A 21362-nucleotide genomic window follows, 5' to 3' on the forward strand; every position below is an offset into this window, starting at 1 on the left:
AGAGGTTTTTAAAACCAATACTTATAATTAAGTACTTTTTAGGTTTTAGTGATGCTAACAATCAAATGTTTAAGCTTGAGTAAGAAATTCTGCCTTTAATCTCTTATTTGTAATATAAGGATGAAACTGGAAACGTGTTGTTCAGGGAAATTATGAACATATTTATTATTTTATCCTATTTTACTTCAGATACTATTATGGGGAAAGAGCCCATTATTATAGATCTGCATAATAATATTTTTTCATGATCGTAATCTGACTTTTTAATGGATCTTAGTATAAATACCTGTAAAAGCATCACTTCTGAACTAATTTTATGCACATCTTTCTGACTTTTAAATTCTTGAATGGTCATTTATTTATCAGTATGGCATATGGGATCCTCAGTGGGCATTGAGGCTGTTCAATTACAAAGGCAAGCCGTAGCTGCTTCAGAACTGGCAATCCAAGCTGGTGTCTTAAGGAGCAGGGGATGGTACATGTGCTGTGTGCTTATCACTACTTGAAACTTTTCCAATGGAATATGTTCTCATAAGAAGACAGTTTTGCTAAGAAGGAAACTTTCCACAAGTACATACGAACTTCAGTAAGATAAAGTTGTGACAGAAAAGTCAAAATGGGTAATTTCAATAAATGTCAAAACACATCATTTCTGGAAGAGAACTTCTTGGATTTTCCTGAGTATTAATTTTTATACCACACATTTTAAAATGTAATAATGTTTCTCCTGACTTAAAATACCTCAACTACTAATTTCATAGCAAATTTGGAGAATTATAAAGAAAATTGGTTTCAGTTCTTAGAGGTTTTGACCAAGGCTAAAAATCAGAATATGTTACACTCTCATACTGGCTTCTCAGGTGTTTATGCTATTTCTGCTTGGGATTCACATCTTACATGTATGTGAGGATAAAGGCAGGAGAAAAAGTCAAGCAAGAAGAGATCAAGTGACACACTGCTAACCAGAATAAGGTTGAAAGGATAAAGCAGGGTGTGCAGAGCAACTTGGGTAAGGCCAGAGCCAGAGTGAAAGGCTGTCATGGGTGGCTGGAACAGCAGGTAATGGTTGGTAAAGAACACTTAGGAAATCAGTCTGACATCAGCTTCAGAAAGCCATTCCTTTCTCTGCTTCAATCTTATCTCCAGTTTGGAGTCTTTCTCATTTCTAACCCCCCCAGCCCAACCATTTTATCATAATGTTGGAAACTAATTAATATTGTAAAATCGCTGAACCCAAAGCTGGTACTAAACCATACCTCTTAATTTTGAAAGTCTCTGCAGAATGTCTTTTTCTTGACCTAATAAAAAGGATGAGCTCATATCTTGCTGTGTCATCAGGTTAAACCTTTAAACATAGATTGCCAGGTTTGTCACAATCATTGCCAGTGAACATTCAGTATGTCTGGAGTGAATTAAATACATGTGACAATAAGATATTAAGCTTTGTGAGAGCAAGCCAGGCTAGGTGAACTGAGAACTCCCCTGTATCCTTTCTGCATATGAGTGCCAGGGCTTGTCTCTGTGCTTGCTGTAATCCTTGCCATAAATGCAGTGCTGATCACACCACTTAGGCAAGCACTTACGTGGCCAATTGTGTTAGCAACGAAATATCTCCAATGCTTTCAGGTTCCCTTTCAGTCTGAGGTTGGTGATAGATCCTAGAAGAGACTGTGGAGGAATCTAACCTAAACCTCATGTTAGGTTTTCTCAGATTCAATGAAGCCAAATAGAGCATAGAAAATGGTGTTAGATCTTTACTGCAAAGCACTCACTGTTAGTGGAAGTGAAGAAGAAATATGAAGGGCTGTATTCAGTTCTGTTATTGACTGTTGTTTCAGTTTAAAAGTGGCTGCACAAAAATATGATCTCCAATTCCTGCTTTCTGAGGAGAAAAGCATAGCTGAGGGAACCCCTTCAAACAAAATCACTGCCACGGAAAAATGAAGCCTTTTCTTTTCTTTTTGTTTTCAAAAGGCTAATGTCAGAGTGAAGCCACGATTTGTTTCTGAGTCAAAGATTGCTCATATATCCAGAAATGTCACCTGAATCTGTTTTGATGACCGTGAACTGTTTATTCTTCAATTCTTTCTTTTAATACCTGTAAACTTTTCTGAACAGTTACATCATCAGGCAAGGGTGAAATGGCAGTAAATGATGGCTGTTCCACTGGGGTTTGGGTCTATTTTTGCTTTGTGAGGGGTGGGGGAACACTGAGGAAAGTCCATGTGCGTAAAACACAGGTGAAGTTTAGGAAATCTGTCTGGGGAAAATCAATGTCTTCTTCAGCCGTATCTACTTCAGTCGTAAAATAGTGTTTCCACTACTTGTAAAACTTGCAGGTATTTGAAATCCATGTACAGCTTGCAGGTTTGGAATTTGAAGGAATAAACTGTCTGTGAGTTTGGCATCACTTGTGATGTTCAGGAGGAGGCCTCCCCCAAAAGGGGCTGATTTAACAAGGAATTTAGGGGAGCAGCTGCCTCAGTGATTGTGTTCAGGGGACTAAAAAGCAAATGCAAATACTGTGCCTGGGAGAGCTAAGGAAGGAAAGCCAAGTGAGTTACAAATGGCTTGCATTGTGATTGCTCTAATTTTGCAGAAAGTGCTATACCTAATGTAAAATCTGCCTTGTATTCAATTTATATCAAGTGTTTTAGGACCTGACCAAGAGAGCTGTAATTTCCTCCTTCAAAGGATAGTAATCTCACAAGAAAGACATAATGGGTAGAAGCAGAGCTTGGAAAATAAATGCATAAATGTCGTCACGTGAGCATGACAAGAAAAGAAACTACTGTTAGAGAACTCACATGGGAAATGTAGCTCCCTGTCTTACCAACCAGAGAGAGGTGCAGAAGCCAGACTGCGCTGCCTTCAGTTTGCCTCCCCTGAACCAACCCTCAGAAGAATTGCTGAGTGGTGCTGTTTGCAAACCTTGTTGTTTCTCCATATGAGGAGAAGGTGGTGGTCCCTGGTTCTGATCCCTTCTCCTTTACAAAAGTGAGGCCTTTTCTGTGTTTAGTGTTACGCACTGGACATTTCATGTTGGAGAATTCTGTAATAAAGCAGAATCTTTAAATTTGTCCTAATGTGTCAAGGCTGCAAACAGAATGAGGTAGCAAAAATTTCCACTTGTTTTTACAGCTCCTAGTTATTCTTCACTACTTCAGAAAGCAGAGCTGCATTTATTGCCTTTTAGAGCAATGGATTTCATGGTTATGTGACAGATGACTTCAGGCAGCACAATACATTTTCCTTTCCTGAGGTTTTCTTGTATGTGTGTGCATGTCTGTAGTTAAATGGAAGATGGAATTATCAAAAGGAGTAAAAAAGGGAACTGAGGGAGGAGTGGAGAACAGTTCTGTCTTGAAATTGAAGTGAGAAAAAGTAACAAAAGGAATGGTAAGTACATGTTAGAATTTACATTCTGCTTTAACAGTAAAGCACCCAAATGAGGAACGTCTAATCTCAGATTCTTAAGTTCTAGGTAAACATATGCAAACTGCCATTTAAAAGACTCTGCTGTCTTCTGTTGACAATATAATCTCTTTAATTGACAATCACACTACGCTTCAACTGAACAAACCAACCCCAATGCTCGAGTACCCTTACCTCTCTTCAGATGTATCACTGATCAAAGCTATAAAAACAACTGCTGAGTAATATTTAGCACTTCGTTTCGAATTACATATGCCAATATAAATTGTTTCCTAACTAGAAATAACACTGTTTTCTGGGTTGTGGTGGTTTTGTTTTCCAAACAGTCCCCAAGGTCCCTTTTACACTGTGGGTTTTTTACCGCTTCATATTAGAATCAGAATCAAAACAGTGTCACACAAACTCCTGAAGTTTAATAGCAAAATGAGATCAAAACCTTAAGCCAGATTTAATTTAGGCCCAAAGAAGACCACAATTATTAGAGAGATAATTGACAGTGTTGTGTAGGTTTGTAGGTATCACTTTCAGCCGTAGTTGTAAATAGATAACTAGAGCTAAATGTTTAAATATGTAGTAGAGAACACTTAATTTTTCTAAGTTAAATGAGCAAGGATCAAAAATAATCTTGACTCAAAGATGATGTTCTTGCATGTTAACGGATGGGCAGATGGGAGTGTTGCAGTGAAAAGTGTTGATGCCGAAGCATAAAGAAATCAAATGATGCTTATGGGAGACAAAACGAAAGTAAGTATACTTGGCTTCTTTTTTGACCAGGAGGTCACAGGTTGTTTCTTCATAAGTTTACATTCTCGGGGAAGTGCTTTGTCAGTGTCTGATAATTTGGCTGACAATACTGAAGCACCTATGAAGCGATCACCTTAAAAAATGTTCTGCTTCTTCTGCATTTTGCAGTTTGGATCAGTAATTGTATGTTTCCACTGTCCTGGTTGTTAGTTCACAAATAAATGGTTTGCTTCCTGGGTCTGAGATCAGATTGATGTCAGGACTGAAATGCTAATAGCAATGAGAAAATTGCAAAGCAGTTCTAATGGCTGATGTATAGAAATAAATGTTTTGTGACTCATATAAAAAATCCAAAGATTGAGTGGAATTAATTCTTTTACTTCTGAATTTGCAGTTGTGAGTTCATTGCTTATTGCACGGAGGGAGATGATAGTCTCTTACATGTAATGGTGTTTCATTAACTTCCCTATTCATTCAAATTATGCTTTTACTGTTATAGAACTGTTATGTTTACATTTACATTTTATGGTCTTATGTTTACTTAAGAGAATAACTTGAAAACGTTCCCCAGATGTAGCAGCCCTGAAAGTCTGCCACCATCCAGCAAGGAAAGTGCTTAGTTAGTAAATGTCATTTAATCAAAACAATCCGCACTGAGGCAGAAGAAAACCCACCACTTTTATGATGGTCACATTGGAATAAAGGAAATACTGCTGTTGCTTGACCAGTGTGCAGCTGGTCCCATTTTTCCAAGTGAGTGAGACAGTGTCCCCATATGGTTAAGGCATCTGAAACCATATTTTGCTTAGTATAGTTATATTAAGGACAGCACGTGATATCCCCAATATAATATTTTTGTGCCAGTGTGAGCTTTCTAGGCAACTTCTGACTGTTGTAAACAATCTATAAAACAGCAATTTGTGAGTGAGTTGTCTCTACAGTGTCTGTACTGATCTGACTCTTGTTTGTACTGTTCAGAGCTATAGGGGGAAGTCTTCTGCTTCTGCTTCTCTTCTGCTTCCTACTGTTTTAGTACGACAGCTAATTGAAGATTTGTGTCTTGCTCACCATCTCCCAGAAGCTAGAATTCATTTCAAAGATGTCTGCAAATGTGAACAAAGGAGAAACAGGGCCAAATTTACAGTCAAACACAACTTTGAATATTATTGAATAGATAAACTAGTGATTATGTGCAGCAGGCAAATAGCGAGCTTCACATCTGAAAGTGCAGTTCTCTAGGTTTGTTTTTTAGCAAGTAGTCGCTTGAGTGAAACATTCAAGTTTAGAATGAATTTCCATTAAAGGTTAAACGGCCTCAGAAAGCAAACATCATTCCTCATTCTGCACAGTGTTCCTCAATACTTCCCTGTAAGCTTACTTCTAGTAAGCAGATTTGGTGGTAGCCCATTTTTCCCAGTGTCTGCTCCAGGAGCAGCAGTGACAGGTAAATGATAGTATGCTGGGAAACCAGATGGCTTCATTGACACAAAATGGGAAAATACTTACAATACTCACAGGTGAGCTTGAGCAAAACTACTGTGTTCATAGAATCTCTAATGCTAGTTTAGGAAGGTGGGGAATGAGCTTTGGGAGCCCTCCGACCTTGCTTTAGGATTACATCTTTCTAATGATGGGAGAGCAGTACATTCATGGTCATTTCAGGCCAAGCTGCTGTAATTCCCCAAATTATCTCCTCAGCTCAAACATGTTTCTTCAGCCAGTGAGAGGGGTAAAGCAATGAATTCTCTGAAATGACTCCTAGGATTGTGTCTCTGCTACAGTAAGATGAGTGAAGATCACGTTGTGTAATTAATTATGAATTTAGTCACTTATCTTTCAAACCCCACACGTCTTCATTCATAAGGAGGTGAAACTCTAGAAGTATTAATTGATATTCCTAGTTGACAACATTTGCAGATAAATTCCAAGCTATGAATTTTGGCCCAGCTACCAATTTGGGGTGTCAGTTTTGTGTGATTTGTTACTGAATTCAAAAGGTCTCTGTTTTGCATTTTGGCACGCTGGCTGAGTCTTCTTAAAGAAAAGTGAAAGTTGAAAAGTGCACTTCTAGAACATATTTTCAAATGAAATATCATTCTAGCAGCTTCAGGGTTCATAAATATTTTCAGACAACCCAGTATCTACCAGAAAATATTAAACATGCATTACAAATCTAACAGTACAAAGAATTAATTTGCAATACTTTATCATAAAGGCATTTGCAAATAGATTCCTATGTTACTCCACTAGTTGTAGTTATTTGTTCTTTTTACATTGGAGCAGGCTAAAATTCTTCTTTCAAGCCATTTGCTGCTGTTATCTTTTCAAATGAGTTGTGTTTCCCATGCAGCAGCCACGATCGATGCAAATATGCTTTTCTTTTTTTTTCTTCCACAAAGCAATTACCCATAAATATCAGAGTTCATTGCTGGGTTAGTACATATTGTACTACTGATTTTAAATTGGAGGACTCGCTTGTAAACACTTTCTTTCTGCATTATCATTTAGCAGTAGAATGATGTGATGCTTCATTGTCGGTTTATTTCCAAACACAGTTAAATGCTTGACTTCATCACCTGTAGATAAGAATCCCCTTTCTCAGTTTTTTAGAAGTCTTCCTTTTGTGCTTTGGATAGCGATGTCTCTTAAAGAGAATGGAAAGGTTTCCCACTTTTTGATGAAATTGAACTCATTCAAAAATTCTGGTAAGAATTGTATAGAGATAGAATAGCATGGAGGTGTATTTGGGGCTAAACTCTAAAGTCACTGCAAGAGGTTAATTTAAAAAGAGCTAACTGTGATTCAGCTGTAATATTCCCAAACTGTATCTGAGATGTGCTCTGTCTCAAGAGGAAGAGTGCATAGTGAAGGCAAGATCTTGTTGTTAAGTTGCTGGTTTGCCAGCAAATACAAATGTACATATTTCAAGACACAAGTGGATTCTGTTTTCTGGTTTTCCAGAGAAACTTTTGAGATCATTTTTCCAAGACATTTTCACAGTGTCAGTAGCTGGGGAGGTAAAACCCATCGCACTGAACTTCTCTGAGCACCACGCTTCAGAGACATCACTCAGTGCATGGGAAGGGGAAGAAGAAAAGGTTTCCTTATCTCAGTGGAGGATCTTGGCTGTTTTCTTATCTGTTGATGTTCAAGTGAAAAGTTGCCCCTCTCCCAGATGAGAGCTTGTCTCTCCCAGCCTCTAGCTTTGCTGGAGCACAAGGAGCTGCTCTGAAGGCTCTTCATCACGCATGTGCTCCTCACACACTTGAATCTGTTTCACAGTTCCTCCTTCTGATCTGTGCTATTTGCAGTAATATCTGGGTTTGTTTGTTATTTGCTTTTTTGTCTTCTGCTGTGAATAAAGTCCTCTTGTGTTTATTTGTTTTGGATTTCTTTCCTGGAACAAGTTAGTATTCATTAGGTATTCAATCCCAGATTCCACTCTCAGATAAGATAAAGTTTTTCCCTTTTGATATCCCATATTTATTGTTTCAGAGTTCTAAAGGGACTGGCTTTGCTGCTCTTTTGATTGAAATAAAGGTTATTCTACTAAATCAATATCAAGTCTGACAGATCTGAAGCAAATGAATTCTTGGAAACAATATGATGAAAGTTCTGACTTCAGATTTGTCTTTATAAATCCAGAATTATAGTGAGGAATATAAGTGGATCGTCTTCACCTTGATAACTTATTAAAGCTGTTTACTGCTGGGAGAATTCCTGACTCTCATGACAACACCTGAAGTATACAGTTATTAATGTCTCATTCTGGATTCTAATAGCCTGCTTGTGGTGCTTAACTATTTTGTTAACTATTTGAAAAGTCTTCAGAAGGTCTGTAGACTCAGTGAGGCTAGGAAGTGGCCACTTATCCACCTTTATTTACCCCTAAATTTGTATCTCTTGTGTTGCAGATGTGACAGTAAATGCAGGTTAAGGCTCAGTTGCACAGCTAAGGAGCAAGCTTGGTCTAATATTTACCCTTGACTCCTGATGCAAGTAACAGCTCCAGGTCTCTACTTGATATAACTTTGGAGACCTTACCTGAGGGACGTATCTCCCAGGAACAAAATGTCACTCTGTCTCTAATGAAAGCTTTTCCATGGATTCAGATCTGTATGAAACCTTGTAATTGAGGTTTGGTACAGATGCTTTAACATTCCCAGTGTTTGACTCTTAAGGTAGTTTGGCTTTTTTCTACCCTTTCCAAAATGCTATTTCCTTTATATTCATATATAGACTTACTTTCTTTGCCTCTAAATTCCAAATTTTGGGGCCGGGAGGTTTGATTCTGTTGAACTGGAGAGCTGAGTTCTTTGTGAGTTTGAATGCTGGAGGAGACAGAAGTGATAGAGCAAATCTGTTCTTCCTGATTCTGTGACCGTGTCCCCATGCATCCCTAGAAGAAAGGCAGCTCTTATTTAAAAACCAGTTGGCTTTTTTTCCTGTCACACTGCTAAACTTTTATAAATTTAAGATAGAAGCAGTTTTCTGCTTTTTTTTTTTTTTTTTTATCCTATCTCCCCTCAGATGTGATGAAATTTTCCACCTGCCCTCACCTAAGCACCCGTCTGCCTTATTTATGCCAGCAATAATCTCTGCTCTGCACTGAAGCACCACTCAGCACTTATTGCCTCAGGGAATGGGAAAACCTTTGGGATGACTTAGCCCCTGTGGATTATCAAGCCTTATTGTATCCATATTCCTCCTGTCTGATGGGAAGGAGCATCAGACTGCACTGTACAGATGTTTAGAGCCTCATATTATAGCAATGATGAGACTTCCATTTGGGCTGTGTAGTACTCTCCTGCCAGTTGAAATCTGGGGTTTTTTTTTGTATACATTTTGCATCTGTGTATTGCTCTCTTTTCTGCATAGAGGGGGAAAAATAAGGGAATTAAATCCCACTCTTTATCTGCAATCTTCCTCTGTGTCACTGTCTTCACTTTTCATCCTGAGGTCCCAAATCATGTTTCAGCTTAACAGTTGCATGCATGGGGAATGCGTGTAAATAAATCTATGGTTACTTTCTTGGTTTTTAACAGATGAAAAAGCTGAACTTCCTCAAGTGAGCATATGGAGGAGGATCATATAAATGGATTGCAACTTCCAAACTCAATTCCGTATTTTCTGAAATTAAATTACTACTTGAAATGTAGATTATTGTCAGAATTGGATTTGGTGTGTAGCTGTGGCTGAATCTCAGCTGTTTGTAAAGTAATATCAGACTCAACATTCACGATAACTGAGTGGGCAGCCCAGCCTGAGGGCTTCTCATCTCCTGCACACAGTGAAGCATCCCTGTAGGAGATGCAGCATGAACTGCTTCAAGCTAGAAACCCCACCTTGCTGCCATGCCACCTCCTGCTTGGGGAGTAAAGTCGTCAAAAGATGCCATGTTTATAAGGTGACCTTTGTCAAGAATATTTTTCTTCCCTATTTGTCTGATTATGAAATGTTTGAGGATAACATCACAAATTTTCATCCAGATGATGCAACATTATGGAGTTCAACCATCCGCTGTGATTTAGCAGAAGAATCAAGTTGAGAATATTATGTATTAAAGACTGATGAAACATTTCCTATTGTGGGCTCCACGGGTTTTTCAGAGCTTTTCTGCATATGTAAGAACAAAGCTTTAATCAAAGCACCACAGGTGGTTTTTTGTTTGTTCATTTTGAACACCTGAACCTTTACACTCAATGCTACAGTCCTGGTAACTGCCTTGTTTAAAATCGGTCAGTATTTCTTCATTTGCTAACTTTCTGCTACACGCATAACATGTTTCAGAGGAAAAGTTTTTCCTTACTGCTGTTGGCACCATAGCAATCTGCATTTCAGGCACTGCCCAAAGGAGCAGCACGGACTTCCACGGGATGTTTCCAGTGCAATGTTTTGCTCACATGTATTCTGTCCTTTGCCTGGTTGCAGCAACAGCTGCCAAAGTCACAGCAGTGCCAAATCACAGACAAGCTGTTATTAGTGATGTTGGAAACATCCAAATAATTTTTGTCAGGACGGTATCTCTGATAAAGCAGATTTTATTCGCGATTGCAATGGCGGGCGTCCCGCAAGCAGGAGCGCACCTATGGACACAAGATGACAGTCTTTATACCCTGTTTTTCCCTTTATCCATCCCCCTGCCCTGTTTCCCCATTGGCTGGGTACTCCAGGTTCACAATCTTATTAGTTTACGTTTGTTGATTCGTGTGTTATCTGGTGTAGCCATCCTGTTGTTTCCAAGATGTCTCGGTGCTCTTCTTGTATTGATATGGTGATTGTCTCCGAAGTCTTCGTTAAACAAAGAGCACCGGGGGGGGGGGATGATGCCAGGCCTTCAGATGTCTCTTCAGGGCTTCCTCGGCATACCATGCTTTGTTCTCTGGTTTGATCTCGTGCAGGATCTTCTTGCAATGTGTGTGACAAAATATACATATATACACCTATATACAGAGCGTGCATTCCTGGGAAGGTTTGTCTAGAAGATAAGCGATGTAAACTATCAGAGTTCTTCCCCAAGTTAAGTAGAAGGACTCCCAAAAGGAACTATGACAACAGAGTTCATGAAATAAAAATATTATCCAATTCTAATGCAGAAACAACATTTGATTCCCACAATTCCCCCCTTTTTCTTTTTTTCATACACTGTTGATTTCTGCAAAATTTTTTTTTTTTTTTAAGTTTCACTTTTATAGACATCTCCCTCTTCTCCACTTTCTTTATCTTAGGAGATCCTATTTTTCCAGGCCATCCTACTTATGGCATCTAACTGTTCTGCAATTCCCTTTATTGCACTCTTTTGTATAATTTGTAAATCTCCACTGGTTATAACAAATGTAGTTAATCCAATCTACATTCTTGTTGATCATCACCAGGACAGTGACTCAAACCCTGCAACAATTTGATTTCTCGCCTTAAAATCATCAGGACAACAAAAAGTGAAAAGTTTAAATCCCTAGCTTGCCCACATACCAAACAATTACTGATATAAGTATACTTTGCAATGATGTTTTTCACAAGAGATATAAAAGCATTTATATCAAATGCTGCACTTAATCAAATTAACATTTCTAACAATTATAAGAGCCCATATTACTGTCTTTGGATTCACAATTTTAAGGGTCCAGCTGACTTCAGTTCCCACTGTATTTGACGGACCTTTTTAACTCTAGTATGATGTGTACACAATGCTTGTTCTTTAATTTTTACTGCTGTGCGGGATGTTAGCAGCACCTGGAACAGACTTATCCACCTTGATTCCAGGGGCGAATGTGAAAGACATCTGCTATATACATATAATCTCTTGTTAAAATATTATGTATCAAGCCGTCAAGGCCTTGGGCTCTAGTTCCTAGAACCAGTTTCTCTATTTCCTGAAGCTGTTCTTGTAAACTTACCACATTCAGTATTTCATCCCTACCTGGGTAGAGGTCCTGTTTGTACAACATAAGGCCTTTTGTACAATATTTTGAAAGACTTAACCCCACTTTGGCTCTAGGTTTCATTCTGCTCCTAAGGAGAGCCAAAGGCAACAACTTTGGCCAGGACAGTCCAGCTTCCTGGCCCAGTTTTACAACCTGTGATTTAATTAGATTGTTCATCTTTTTCACTTGACCACTTGCCTGTGGTCTGTGTGATATGTGCAATTGCCAATTAATTCCCAATGCTTACTGATCTGTTGGACAATCTCTGCAATAAAGTGAGTTCCCTTGTTGAAGGGTATTGCTGCAGGACCCCCAAACCTTGGTATAATCTCCTGCAGCAATACCGTGGTTATTTCTTTGGCTTGATTGGTCCTGCAAGGGAATGCTTCTGGCCACCCTGAAAAGGGTATTTGTTAGAACTAGCATATACCAAAACCCTCCTTTTTCCAGGCAGTTCTGAAAAAAATCAATTTGCAATTGTTGTCCTAAAAGATTCCCTTTCCCAACAAGCCCCACTTGTACCCTGTTCCTGGTACTAGGATTGTACAGTTACTTTCTGATGTCTGTACCCCCATATGTTTTATTATGTTCTCTTAGAACCAATTTCTGTAAAGTAATAAAGGGCACAACAATGTGTCCATCTGGGTATGTACCCACCTGTCAGCTTGCTCTCTTCCCTTTTAAATCACCAAATTCCTATCCTCCCTACAATATCTTATAGGTTCTGATTAAGGTTCAGATATTTTAAGTTTACCGTCTGGAATTAAAGCCAGTTCACCAATTTCTTTTCCTTCAGCTGCCTGTTTTGCCACCTGATCCACCATCATATTCCCAGTTGTCTGTACAGTGTCACTCTTCTGATGTCTTTTACAATGTATAACAGCCATGCTGCTCTTTGGTAGATTTACATCATGTGAATTTGTTCTCCATGTGTGTAAGAAAACCTCGCTCTTTCCAGATGGTACCATGAGTGGGTACCACCCCAAAAGCATATTTAGCATCTGTCCATATATTTAAGGTTCTTGTCAAGGCAGTTCTTTCAGCCTTCTGAGCAGAAGTCCCCACAGGTAATGGTTTGGCTTCAGTTACCTTGTCAGTAGCAGTTACTGCATGTCCTGCCTTACAGTTTCCTTGTCTCACAAAGCTGCTTCCGTCAGTGAATCCAGGAATCCTCAGCGTTGTCCAATGGTTCCTCCTGTAGGTCTGACCAACTGGCACAAACAGTCTCCATGCAATGCACACTGCTGGCTTGGAGGTAGCTCTGCGTTGGTGTTCTGGGTGTTCAGCAAACTGCTTCCTTCTCTTTGATCAGTTCTGCTTTCTGTTGAGAAACTTGATAGCCATTTAAATCAAGAAATTCAGCAAACTCACAGTCCACTGTACACAGTCCTCCTTGGTTACTGTAGTATCCATATACTGCAGTAAAGTTCCACTGTGAGATGGAGGAACCCAAATCTCAGGCTCACAAGTTGACCAGTTCTCAAAAATCACTGGGCTGTTCTCACAACCCTGTGTAACACTGTCCGGGTTAGCTGAGGTTTTTTTTTTTTTTTTTTTTTTTTTCCTTATTTATTTACTATTATTTTGTTTTAATTATTATTATTTTTTTTTTCCTTCTTCCCTTATTGGAGTTTTCCTATTCAAAGGCAAATAATTTTAGACTTTCTTTGGCAAAACCAGGCATAAAAAAAAAAAAAAGAGGTGTACTTCAAATCCAGAACGGTAAACCCCACCTACTTATTCCTTAACTTGGTTAATAAAGATATACACCATGGGCTGTATATATTCAACATTTCTAACAATTGCCCTCAAATCTTGTACCAAACTATAGTTCTTGCCATCCAATTTTTCATTTTCAAGATCAGGGTGTTCTATTTAGGTTTCTATCCAATTAATAATCCAAAATTCAAAAAGTTATTTATTATTTCTTTTATCCTCCTACAGTCTTGTGTCCTTAAAGGGCACTGCTTTACCCTAGTTGGGCTGGCTCCCGTCTTTAACTTAACTTTTATAGGGCTGCATTTTTGGCTCTGCCAGGCATTCCCAATGCCTGCAATCCTGTGTATACCTGATTTAGGATTTATCTAACTGCTGGGGGTACAACATTGCTTTTCTCAGTTTGTGTTAAAGCCAGACTTAAAATTTTCTGTCAATTGGTCTTGCTTGACACTTAGCTCCAATTTTCTCTACTGAATTTAATCTCTACATTCAACTGTTCTAATACATCATGCCCGAGTAACGGTTTTGGAGAACCTGGCATGTACAAGAGTTTATATATTCCTACTTGTTCTCCTAACTTGTATTTAATTGGTCCCCAAAAAGTAAACTTCTCTTGCCAGAGTTCCTACAACTATTACAAAAATCATCTACGGGTAATAATTCTTGATGTAGCACAGAGTAAGAGGCATCCGTATCAGAAAATAAACCCTTTACCCTGCTTCCCCAGCTGCTTTCGGTCCAGCGGGGGTGGAACTCTCCCCGAGCCCTTCCAGGCTCCCCCTTACCTCTTCTTCTAGGTAAGGGCATCCCTGTTACACCTTGCTCAACTTTGCCTTCCTCAGCCTGTGTTTTCCAAACCCTTTCCACTTTTCATACTTTCATCATTACTGAAATATAATGTTAGTAATTTCTGTTTCACATCCTCCCCTCCCCAGGCTTACAGTGCTTACACTGGGATATCGGGTTTCCCGAGATCTCTGCAGATGACGGCTATTCTCACATTCAATGTCCCGTCCCATCCCCACTCACAAGTCACACACCCTGCAGTTACAGCGGGAGGCTCCGGCCCCCAGCTCTCTCTCTCACTCCGAGGTGTTCTTACAAGCCGCGGTGGGGGGGAGTAGTGCGGGGGATGTGTTCTCAACGACCCAAACTCTAATATCTCAAACTCACTGTTTTTCCTTAACCTTTTTGCCGTTGTTTTTTTGTTTGTTTGTTTGCTTTTCCACAATTCCACTATTTGTGCACCCTCAATTGCACATCCATATACCATTACCAATTGCACCATTAACAATTGCACTTCCATATATCATCAAGACAGTTTCTCCCACTGCCTTCCAAATCCACAAATCAAACAATACAGTTCTTCAACTTCCACAAACACCTAGCACTTGGTCTTGTGATTAGGGCACTCAATTATAAAATTGGTCCCATTACTCCATTTATGTTCCTGATTTCTTATTCAATATTCCCCCTGGCTCACCAGCAGTGTTTCTCCAGTGAGCAAAAAATACAACCCAGGGGGTCTTCCCAGTATCACTTTAGACACCCTTTGTTCCACAACAGCCTCGTATATGACATAGCATAGCACAGCACAGCATAGCACAACACAACACTTTCACAACATAAACATTTAACAATCACAAAGACAATGACAATAATAAGTACAATTTATCCTCAGGATCCTTCCTCTCTCCGCCTCCTTCCAGGGCCCAACCTGCCCTCTGTATTCATTTTCCACACTTGCATAGGTGCCCACCCAATCATACCTCTTTCCTTTCCAGTGAACAACATACCCAATAATAGACATCCATGAGTAGAAATTTGGCTCCAGAAATTGATCTAATTGCTCTGCTACTCCTATAAGATCCTCAGTTAAGAATTTCTTTTCCTTCTTAAAAATTCCTTACTTCTCCGCTAGTGAGTGGGGAATTTACATAGCCTATTTCCCCTTGTCCCAGTGGAACCTCCCGTAAAGGATACATGAGGGCATTAGTATGGTTAGTTTTAGGGAAGGGGAAATTTTCAGTATCTCTTTTACATTGTTCTAATTCTTTCCTGAGCCCAGCATGCCTTCCTTCCTGTAGAGTAACCCCATTTGCTTCCCCATTTTCTCCTTCTGAGCCTACAACTATTGCCCTTGGTGCTACATTGGGGTTATATGGGGGAGGTAGATTCTTTAAAGGATCCCATTGATTAGTTCTCTTTTCTAGTTCCTCCCCTCCCTGGTCCGGACCTTTCCTTACTAGTAACAGACTGGCTTCTTGAATCCAGCAAGCAGCGTAGTCTGATTCCTCCTTTGAAAAGGGGGTTTTATTCTTTACATATGAATTCAGAATCTGACACACCAAATCTTCGTCAGATCCATATTCTGGCCAGAATATTGATTTTCCCTGTATTGGCTCTCTAGGCTATGTTTGTATACAATATTTAAGCATTTTTATTTATTTATTTATTTATTTTCTCTTATCCATGTCCCTGGTCTTGGGATCATTTTCCAATTCTGAAACATTTTTCCCAAGGGGCTATCTTTAGGCACGACTTTGGAAACCTTTTTCCCCTGTCCTTGGGAGCTCCTATTCCCCATCCCTCCGGAATGCTACTGTGAACTACCCAGCCCACAGGTTACCACACTCCGATTCTCGGATTTAGGGCCAATCCCTCCGGAGCACCTCGCTCCGATTCTCGGATTAATAGGGGTGTACTGCTGGCACTTCGTCAAGTGTCCAGGGTACCGCACACCAACAGCTCCCTCCCGAGACTCTTCCTTTTACCAACACAGCCGCTTCGTCCGTCTCTGGCCGTGCCCCTCGCGGGACAACAGAACCGCAAATCGGGACTCAGCACTCGCTTCGCACTAAAAGTGCGTCTCAGTCACACACACTCACTCGAGTCTCCACCGACCCCCCAAGGTAAGAATCAAACTCCCTTACCTTGGTCCGTGCACGAAGTTACCGGGTCCCCAGGGGTCAATACCCGTGCCTACCTGCCCCTTGACTTTCACAGAGCCCGTCCTGTATGTAACAGTCTCGGTTTCTTATCGGCCATCCCAAGGAGTCACCTCACTACCCAGACAGGACCGCTGAAATCAGCGGGGTGCACCTATCCTGTCCAGGGCAGTAGGGAGACCTCCAAAGAGGCGATAATAATCCCGGACGAGCCCCCAAATTGTTGGAAACATCCAAATAATTTTTGTCAGGACGGTATCTCTGATAAAGCAGATTTTATTCGCGATTGCAATGGCGGGCGTCCCGCAAGCAGGAGCGCACCTATGGACACAAGATGACAGTCTTTATACCCTGTTTTTCCCTTTATCCATCCCCCTGCCCTGTTTCCCCATTGGCTGGGTACTCCAGGTTCACAATCTTATTAGTTTACGTTTGTTGATTCGTGTGTTATCTGGTGTAGCCATCCTGTTGTTTCCAAGATGTCTCGGTGCTCTTCTTGTATTGATATGGTGATTGTCTCCGAAGTCTTCGTTAAACAAAGAGCACCGGGGGGGGGGGGATGATGCCAGGCCTTCAGATGTCTCTTCAGGGCTTCCTCGGCATACCATGCTTTGTTCTCTGGTTTGATCTCGTGCAGGATCTTCTTGCAATGTGTGTGACAAAATATACATATATACACCTATATACAGAGCGTGCATTCCTGGGAAGGTTTGTCTAGAAGATAAGCGATGTAAACTATCAGAGTTCTTCCCCAAGTTAAGTAGAAGGACTCCCAAAAGGAACTATGACAACAGAGTTCATGAAATAAAAATATTATCCAATTCTAATGCAGAAACAACATTTGATTCCCACAGTGAGATGGTACTGAATTTGATTGCGTTAATTTGCAAAGATATTATTGGGTGGTCTGAGCATGATCTTAAAAGCAGTTTGGGTAATTGGAGCTCTGTACTATGTACTCCAACTTCTGTAAAATGAGGGCACTTTCTCAATACCTGCTTTGCTGAGAAGGAATGTTGGGCTTTTAGAGGGGAAAAGTTTGTCGAGTTTTTTACCAAGCATTGCATAACAACAACCAGAATCATCATTTCACATTTTATGAGAACAATGTCCTTTGATAACAGAGTTGGCTTGGGTAATAGGCGAACATGACAGATGTCTCTCCAGCTTTGTCCTCTTCTGAGTGGTAAACAGAGGAATTCTCAGACAGCCAGGATGGCATTTTACTTCTACTGTTCTGAGGATTTGCCTTTCTGGGAGTTAGGATCACATCAAATTCTTGCCAGAGGTAATAAGGGGAGCAAAGGATTCGGTTATTCAGCCCCTAGAAATGTATTTGTCTTGTTAACAGCTCCCAGTAGGAGCCTGCAGAAAGTTTATCTCCTCTGTTATGAGTTGCAGGTGGGAGGAGAAGAAATATGAAGATGGGATTAAGTGGAAATTTCCAGAAAAATGGGGTCTGTTGTTTGCAACAGCCTCTGGCCCGCTGCCTGGAGATGTAAAGTTTTTATGACGGTAATCACCTACTTGATGAGGTTATTGATCAATGGGCCTTAATGTCTTGTGTAATGAGCTCATGAGCGCTAATTGTTTCAGTATGGATTTTTATTTGGTATCAAGATAGCCACTGAAACAAGTTTGGTAGTTTATATAATTGATCTGTTCCAAGAGATCCAAATGCTGAATCAACTAACAGTAGTGTATAAAAACAAAAGAAAAATTAATCTCAACGCTGCTAAGTGATTTGCATTCGTCTCTGATCATTAATAAGAGAGCTATGAGTTAGATCTGTAGTAGGACAATACTTCGTTAATGTTTTTGAAACTATCTTTTGTTTGCCTTCATTTCATAAATTGTCTTTTAAAAATAAAAGTGCTCATTCATTAAATAAAAATGTGCATACACCAAAGGCTATCCAAAAGCTATCAAATCTGATATCTGATCCAAAGGCTATCAAATTAATTGAAACCTACTTATGGTCTTAGTGGGCTTTCAGTTTGAGCTGTGCAATAGTGGTGGCCCTTTGCATGGGAGGAGGTAGGTAGTGGTCAGAGAGGGGAACCTGAGCACTTCAGTAGAGAAACATCTCTTTGTGGTGGTGTGTAATGACATCCTTGTATGGAGTGACAAGCAATGAATGAACGCAGTGCTATCTCAGATGTCAAAGCCCCGACAAAGTTCATTCTGAATCTGCACTAGAGCATTTCACCTTGGTTTTCAATATATGAAATGTAAAAGTATTGTTCACAGATGGTTTTCATACAGAATTGTTTCCAGTTTGCTGTTTTTGCTTCCCTCCCCCTCTCCCCCCCATAAAAACTTTGAGTGTCAGATAATATAACTGCACAGCCATTGAGTTTGCATGAATTTAGCGATTGATTCAAAGTTAAACAAAAGATGATACGTGTGGAGAGAGGAAATTAAAATTTTATTAGGTTCAGCAGCATCAATCTTGATATATTTTCCACTTTATCTTTTGACCTGAGTTACAAAATGCTGCTGTTATTGACTAATTTTATTCTTTTATAACTCACCTGAAAATGTATATAAACTTCAGACCCTCAGCAGTTCTTGCAAATGTTGACCCATGGCTGGTCAATTTAAATTGTGACAAGGTCAGATCTACTGTTTGTAATTCATGTAATGAAATGCCTCATAAAACCTGAAAAATAATATTCTAAAAGGTGCAGAGAGGACAGGACCTTTCTCAGCTGTTGAAAAAGCAATAAAATGTTATGATATTTCTCTGCATAGGAGCAATAACAAAAACATTTCTAACCAATAATTTGACTTGATTGTAAAGAACATTCAGCTTGATTTATAGTGAAGGCATCTTATGAATATATTATGCACATAATGCAGAACTGGGTGTCAACCTGGATAAATAATGTGGTGGCTGCTCTGATTTTCTGTGAAAGAATTTCTGCTAGGCTGGTATTTCCACATCTCACAGTAAATAGTGATTGGGACTAAAAGCAAAAATATGTTTTGGGAAAGCCAAGGCTCCCAAACCTACTTTGTGGTGTCTCCAGCATAACAGTAGCATTTGTTTTATTAATACCACTACACTCTAGTGTCTTTTCTGAACATGCCAGGATCATCTTAAACTGCTATTTCTCCAGCTCTATCCAAAACCATGTTTTAAGAACAAATATTTTTTAAAACTTTTTTTTTTTTTTTCAGTGAAAAAATATCTTGGAGCTTTATTAAATTTGAACTTAAAATGGAATGTTGCAACTTGTATTAATGCATTACGTGTATTAAAATGGCTAAATGCCATGTCCACTTCCAACCTGGATTCACTGGGGTTTTTCCAAATTGGTGCCAGTGTAATTGAGATCAGCTGGGGCTCCTGTTGCCCCCCTAAGGATAAGTGCAGTTAACTGTTAGCCCATTTGTTGCTATGTGATGAAATAAATGACCTTTCCCTGCTGTTGCTACAGCATGTTGTAAAACCTCATAGGTCCACTGAGTACTGGCTCTAGTGAATGAGTTCTTCTGTGTTTTCTGGTGTTACCTGTGTGCCAGTTAGCTATGTCCTTGGCTGTGCCGTGGAACTAAGGGTTGGGTTTTTTTTAATGTGAATCATGGGAGGGTACCAATATTAATAATTTTTTTTTTCTCTTTGCATAGATCTTGATCTGACAAAGCAGGTAAGTCCCATGTTGATCAGCAGGGCTGAAAGATGTGCTAACTCTTCTGCAGCCAGCAGCTGAGCAGCAGTGAGACAGAAGTCTCTATTTAGCTTGGAGAGGTCTTGGAGAAGTCTCTATTTAGCTTCATCTCTGGGGGAGACCTCACTGTGGCCTTCCAGTACTTGAAGGGAGCATATGAACAGGAGGGGGAACGGCTGTTTATGAGGGTGGATAGTGATAGGACAAGGGAGAATGGTTTTAAACTGACACAGAAGAGGTTTAGGTTGGATATTAGGAGGAAGTTTTTCAGCCAGAGGGTGGTGAGGCACTGGAACAGGTTGCCCAAGGAGGCTGTGGATGCCCCATCCCTGCAGGCATTCAAGGCCAGGCTGGATGTGGCTCTGGGCAGCTTGGTCTGCTGGTTGGTGACCTGCACATAGCAGGGGGTTGGAACTGGATGATCATTGTGGTCCTTTTCAACCCAGGCCATTCTATGATTCCTTGAGTGATAAAATAAGAACTTTACATTGGGAAATTTCTTTCAGTTTATCCAATGCTTGAAATTATTTGCATTTCAAAGTAAAATAGGTTGCCTCTATGTAAGTGAAATGGGATTATTTTGCTCTGCTCAAAGACTGAGCAGACTATCATACAGCCCTGCAGCCTTGGACAAAAGCTGAAACTCAAGAGGGAAGAGCATAAATGACACATTAAAGTGATGTGTCATAAAACCTATGATAGGTTTAAAAATGGATCTATGTTAAGGAAAAAAAAAAGATGAAAGGGCAATTGACAGAACAGCATTACTGTAGTAATAGTCACAGTATAGCTGAATGAGGAAAGATAGTGGAATGATTCAATGATTCTACAGTTTCAGCAGAAAAATGCTCCCTAACTTAACATGCTGATTAGAATATATACACTTGCTGCAGTTTCAAAGTTTTAGGATTAAAAAAAATCAAATGCTGCTAATATCATCTAGAACCCAACTTTCAAACAGAAGTCTCTCTGAAAGGCTCTTTGATAAGTACCAAAGTTGCAATAATCCCCATTGTACAAGAAAAGTGTGACGTTCTGCTATGTGGCCATGTCACATTGTTCTTGCACACTCAGAGTTGTGCCTACGCTGCTGTAAATCCATGCAACAGCATCACATGTTTAACTGAATGACAGTAATCAATCAGCTTGCTTCCTGTGAGTTTTCTTCCCTCCACCCCTTGCTCTTCTCTAGGGCAGCAGCGACTGCAGATAGCAGGGCTAGAGTAAAGCTGTGGCTTCCCTCGGAGCCATATTTGACTTGGCAGCTTTATTTGAGCCAATCTGTCCACTCTGCTTAGGCTGAAATGTCACCTCACATCCCTGTTTCACTTCCAGCCTTCATCTGGTGTGCCAACAGTTGGGTGTGGAGCAGGGAGGTGACATCGCTGAGAGGAGAAGCTGAGCTTCCATTGCTGCTA

The 21362-nt window shown here is 40.0% G+C and overlaps 1 long non-coding RNA gene across 1 annotated transcript in view; it reads right to left on the reverse strand.

The window, feature by feature from the left end:
- The window catches only part of LOC116243771 (uncharacterized), a 30205-nt gene that overhangs the window by 7274 nt on the left and 1569 nt on the right, over positions 1 to 21362 (reverse strand). The window contains exon 2 of the long non-coding RNA XR_004170051.2: positions 8425 to 8578. This is a non-coding gene — a long non-coding RNA (uncharacterized LOC116243771). The remainder of the gene's footprint in view (positions 1 to 8424; positions 8579 to 21362) is intronic.

Source organism: Phasianus colchicus, chromosome 13 (assembly GCF_987193195.1).
Source record: "Phasianus colchicus chromosome 13, bPhaCol1.hap1.1, whole genome shotgun sequence".
NCBI lineage: Eukaryota > Metazoa > Chordata > Aves > Galliformes > Phasianidae > Phasianus > Phasianus colchicus.